The sequence below is a fragment of the Galeopterus variegatus genome, unplaced genomic scaffold (genome assembly GCF_000696425.1).
Source record: "Galeopterus variegatus unplaced genomic scaffold, G_variegatus-3.0.2 Scaffold4907, whole genome shotgun sequence".
Lineage (NCBI taxonomy): Eukaryota > Metazoa > Chordata > Mammalia > Dermoptera > Cynocephalidae > Galeopterus > Galeopterus variegatus.
The window spans coordinates 129,149-135,131 of NW_007731018.1; positions in this window are offsets into that span (position 1 = coordinate 129,149).

Genomic DNA, 5,983 nt, shown 5'->3' on the forward strand with positions numbered 1-5,983 from the left:
TGGGAAGCGCGGCGGCTCTCCCGCTGAGCGTTCGGATCCCACATACAGACTGGTTCCCGCTCACTGGCTGAGCGAGGCGCGGGAGCAATGCCAGGGGTTGCGATCCCGTTGCCGGTCCCCGGTCCAGTACGGGGGTGACACTGAGGGTTGCGATCCGTTGCCGGTCACGAAAAAAGACAAAAAGGAAAAAAAAAAAGAATATTCAGGGAGTTGGGCTGGCCCGGTGGCGCACTGCTATAGTGCGCCGCTTGGGAAGCGCGGTGGCGCTCCCGCCAAGGGTTCGGATCCCACATGCGGACCGGTTCCCGCTCACTGGCTGAGCGAGGCGCGGGAGCAATGCCAGGGGTTGCGATCCCGTTGCCGGTCCCCGGTCCAGTACGGGGGTGACACTGAGGGTTGCGATCCGTTGCCGGACACGGAAAAAGGAAAAAAAAAAAAAAACTGAAATGGATGAAGAAATTAAGAGCTACAGAAAGAGTAAATATGTAAAATAAATAAATAATAACTATATAAAACATCCAGAATTATGTCTAGTGGCATTTAAAATATATGTGGAATTAAAATACTTGACAACAATAACAGAAAAAGTGGGGGCCATGACGTGTTCCAAGGTCATAACATTGTGCAGGGGAAATAAAAGCCCTAAGTTATTTTAGATAGTAGTAAGTCAAGAATGCATATTGTAAAATTCAGGGTAATGGGCCGGCCCGGTGGCGCACTGCTACAGTGCACCGCTTGGGAAGAGCGGCGGCGCTCCCGCCGAGGGTTCGGATCCCATATACAGACCGGCCGCTCACTGGCTGAGCAAGGTGCGGGAGCAGCACCGAGGGTTGCGATCCCGTTGCCGGTCCCGGTCCGGTACGGGCGCGACACTGAGGGTTGCGATCCGTTGCCGGTCACGAAAAAAGACAAAAAGGAAAAAAAAAAAGAAAATTCAGGGTAATTATTAAAATACAAATGAGAGAATTCTTAAGTACCAAGTTTGTACAGACAAAAGAGAATAATAAAATTATTAACCCAAAAGAGGGTATAAAAAAAAAAAGACACAGAAAAGCAACATAAAAGGCACAACACAAATAGCAAAATGGTAGCTATAAATCCGAATGTATTAGGAATTGTGTTAAATATAAATGGATTAAATATTTCAAGTAAGGTTAAAATTGTTGGATTGGTTTTTGTTTTTTATTTTTTCATTTTTATTTTTTGCTGCTGGCTGGTACAGGGAAGATCAGATTTTTAAAAACATCAGTTACCTGTGGATTACCAGAGATCCACCTCAAATAAGAGCAAAAAAGAATAAAAGAAAAGTTGGGAAAAAGCTATGCCAGATAAACACTAATCAAAAACATGCTGCTATCACTATGCTAATATTAGACAAGGAAGACATGAAGGCAAAAAAGCATTGCTGGAGAAAAGGGGGGTGTTTTACAATCAAAAAAGATCAATCCATCCATAAATCAAAAATAAACAGAACTAAAAAGAGAGAGAAATTCATGGTAATGTTGGAAGACATGAGCACATGCCTCTCCATATAAGATAGAAAAGCAGATAGAAAATCCATAAGGAGATAGATCTGAAGAACACAATTAGTCCGACCTAATTAACACTGTATCCGACAATGATAAAATGCATTCTTAAGTGCACACATAACACTTACTAAAATGAACCAAATGCTGGATCATAAGGTCTCAACAAATTTCAAGGGATTCATGTCATTCAGAGGTAAGTCCTCTGACCACTGTGAAATTAACCCAGGAATTAATAACAAAAGTTAATAAGAAAATTTCCTTCTCTGCCCTGTTAGCCATCTCTGCCCTCAGAGTACATATTAATTTCTTTGTAATTCACAGTCAAGCATGAAGGAAGGAAAGGAGGCACTTGTTGAGCCAGAACTAAAGTAGAAGCTACGAGCCCAAAGAACAACTCATGAGTCAACCCCACAGAAGTCCAGAGAAGCATCAAATGTAAATATGTGTCCTAAAGGCTGGGAAGTGGGTTTTAATGCACATAAGGAGGAAAGAAATATGGCTTTGACCTATATGAACCAAGGTGAACTGAGAACTCTGAATAAAGTTGGGACCCTAGAAGACTGTCCCCTCCCTATAAAAGGGACTAGAAAAACCCAAGAGACGTCTCAGGAACAAATTCTGACTCTGAGAAAAGCGGAGTTTTCCCCCTGAAAAAAAGCCTACAAGTAGAAACCAAAACCCCAGGTTCACCTACCCCCATCAGATGTAAAGTTTTAATTTATACTTCCCACAAAGTAAGGAAATCCCAAAACAAACAAACAAAAAAAATACGGTAAAGTTTAGTTTTAGAGGAGTGATTCCTTTACTCCATGGTTAAAGCAAATTTGAATCCTTTTCCAGAGATGCCTTCCATCCCAGGGCACTTGGAGGTCCCATAGAAAACAGAAACAGACAACATCAGCTGAAGAAAAACTCCCAGTAATTTTTTTAAATCACAAACTACACAAGGAAACAATTCACAATAAGGGAAAATCAGCAGATACAATAAACAGGAAAATTAGATCCCCCAGGCACTTGTGATGAGGGAAGAGTCCAAATCAAGTTACAAATCAAATACGCTTAAAATGATTAAATACATAAAGAAGGAATAAAAATCATGTTGCAAGAACAAGACTCTACAAAGAAAATAACAGCCAGATTGGAAAGTGAACTAATTTGTAGTTCTAGGACTGAAAATGACCCCAAAAGTCATTTAAATACTTAATAGTTTAAATGGCAGAATTGGTGCTTTAGACAAATAAAGAGATTTGGTGAAGTGGGAGATAAATGTAAGGGAATTTCACAGAGTGCAGTGCAGACACCAAGTCCCAAAAGTCATTTAAATACTTAATAGTTTAAATGGCAGAATTGGTGCTTTAGACAAATAAAAAGATTTGGTGAAGTGGGAGATAAATGTAAGGGAATTTCACAGAGTGCAGTGCAGACACCAAGTGGCGAGAATCCAAAGAGATTAAGACAAGGAAGGATGAGAGTGGGAAGTCCAGCCTAGCAGGAGTCCTGAGTGTAATGGTGAAGGCTACCCGTTGCTGTGGGTTAAATTGTCCCCCAAAGTTCATGTATTGGGAACTTAATTTCCATTGTGACCGTGTCAGGAAGGTGGGAAATCCAATTTTATGGTCATTGAAAGGCGGGCCCTCTAAGAGTGATTAGATTGTGAGGGCTGTACCGTCGTGAGTGGGTTAATCCATTGCTGGTTTAATGGGTGGTCATGGTCCTGATGGCTTTAAAAGGAGAGCTAGTGACAGGTTAGCTCTCATGCTCAGCCATGCACCATGTGATACCCTGCGGCACTGTAGAAGGCCCTCGCCAGATGCACACCCTGGACCGTAGACTTCCCAGCCTCCAAAACCGTAAGAAATACATTTCATTTCTTTATAAATTACCCAGTTTCGGGTCTTCTATCATAAGCAACAGAAATGGACTAATACACCAGTGCTGCCCGACAATAGCTCTCCCTCGGGGCACACGGAAGATGGCCTGTTGCACAGCTGGGTGGGGCCATGTGTCTAGTAGCTGGGTGGCCACTGAAATGGAAGTGGACTTAAATGGGTCGTTCTCAGCTGAGGCAGTGTTTGCTCTCTCTTCTGATGCATGGGCTCAGAAGGGGCAGCCACCAGCGGCTGAGGGAGTGGCACTGGAGCTGCTGTGACATGTGCCGTGTGAACACACCTGGGCTGGAGGAACTGGGGAAAGGGAGCTATTAAGAAGTGGAGCTGGGGGTCACAGACTGGATCTTCAAAAATGCTAGTAAACTGGGGTCATGTTCCTGATTATTGGCGTTTCCTTGGGTGTCCTGGCAGTGAGGGGACGGGGATGTCTGTGGGTTGTGCCATGCCTAGCTCACCACCGAGACCGCCGACACTCCTAAGCCTCAACTGCAGCGGCTTCTTCTGCAGACCCTCTGCCCTTCAGAACCCCAACCCCAAACGCAGCCCGGCCCAGAAAATCCCTCTCAAGTGGGGAGGAAGACGGAGAAAGGGAGGAAAAGAGAGGAGAGAGCAGAAAGGACTCAAAGGCAAGAAACACAGAAAAGGGGAAGGTCGGGTCTGTCCCTTAGACTAGGGTCAACCAGGACGGGCACCACGGGCCAAAGCGGAGGTCCCAGACCTCGGCCTAAGTAAGGCTGGACAGGTGCCCAAGTGGCACAGCGTGGGAGCCCAGCAGCCCCTGGGCCTTCTGCGCGCCTCCCCTACCCAGGACGGGGCTGGGTCTGGGAACTGGGGTGGGCAGGCCACCTACGCAGGAGGTAAGAGCCAGGCGCGCCATTCTGCAGGAGGAGACAGGAAGGTCCAGGGAAGAGAGTGTGGGGGGCAGGGGAGAGGACAGGGCGGGACAGAAGCGGAGATGGGAGCCTCGTAGGTTTGCAGACGCTCCCCATCGCCAACACCGCCACCTTCAAGGTGTCCCGGGGGGGTGTTGGCTCCCTCGGGGACACTCCTCAGCTGTGCACAGAACTAGGGGGGTGCGGGGAGCTGCAGTTCGCGGGGGGCTCTGGAAGTGGGGGTCATCCGAGGGCACGGCCTCGGTGGGAGCGGTGGGCGGAGGGCCCCACCACCGGTCCCGCCCGAGCCTGCCCGCCGCTGTTTTTGGGACCCGAGACGGAGAGGACAGAGGACCGGCTCCGGAGTCGGGCCCGCGTCCCCGGAGCCCCAGCTCAGAGAAGAGCCCTCTCCCAGCCTGCCTTCCCCGCGGGCCCTGTCGGTGACATTGCGCCTGACCTGCGGGGCTGCGGGTGGGAAAAGCAAAGAGGCCGAGAAGCACGTGGCTGCACCGCCGGGGGCTGCTGCGACCTCCCCTGCCCCACAGCCGGGCCCCTTCGGAACCACGCTCCTGCTTGGCTGAGGTTACCTGTGGTCTCCGGGAGCTCCCTGGCCCGGGGCAGAGGGGAGCCGGGAGCCAGGACGGGTCACGCGGGGTGGTCCCGATGGCCTCGGCCGTTCCGCTCCGAAAGGCGGTGGCGACGGGCTTCCTGGCCGCAGTGCCCGCACCGGCCACAAGGGGGCAGCGCGCGGCTGCCTTCGGTGCCTCCCAGTCGCCGGCGGAGCGGGTCGCAGAATCCCCGGGGTGCGCGAGGGGATGCCACGCCCGGCCCCACCCGCTTCTCCTTGCACTTTCTCTGCAAGACGCCTTAGGAATTTAAGCAGCTTAGGGAGATTGGCGGGTTTCCAAAGGGCAATAAAGAGCTAAAGGGCAAGATCCGAAAGGCTCCTGGAAACCCTCCAGATCCCCACCCCGTTCAGAAGCTGGGGAGACAGGCCCAGAGAGGTTAAGCCGCTTGTCTAAGGTCGCCCAGCTCTTTCCCTAGCCCCCCGTTCATTTCTCTCTCCAGGCACCCGCGGCCTCCCCCTAGAAACACTGTTCCATTGCTGTGTGTCTGGGGGTGGGAATGGGAGAATCCAGGCAGCCTTCGTGGTGGAGGCGGGGGCGCCTGCACTTGGCCTCGGGGTGGGGTGAGAAGGTGACTCGGTTGAACAGGGTGGGGGGGGGCACTCCTGGTGGAGTAAGGGCTTGGACGAAGGCAGGAAGCGGAGAACTTGGAGCAGAGGGGAGGCACGTGCTTTCTTAGGGCAGTAGGAGTCCTGCCGGGCACAGGGAGTTTGCCCACATCCTGAGGACCCTGCAGGCTGCCTGGGTCTCTGCCTTCAGAATTGCGGGCTGGCTCGACTTAGGAATTTTCCTGCATTCCATTATGTTGAAAATGCAGAGATGGCAGGATTTCTGGAGATGATCTCATGTGGAGGTGGGAGTAAGCAAGCGGTCCCCATGGCGACGGTGCTGCGGTCCAGCTGCCCCTCCACCGTGACTCGAACCCGCGGCGTGAGAGCCGCTGGCCGCAGGGCCCGTGCTGACCTCGGACCTGGCTGCTTCTAGGGCAGCCCGGGCAGCCCGGCTCTGAGAAAGCCTTGGTCTGTGAGGTCGAAGGACCCCCGGAGCCGCCAGTCCCACCCTCTCCA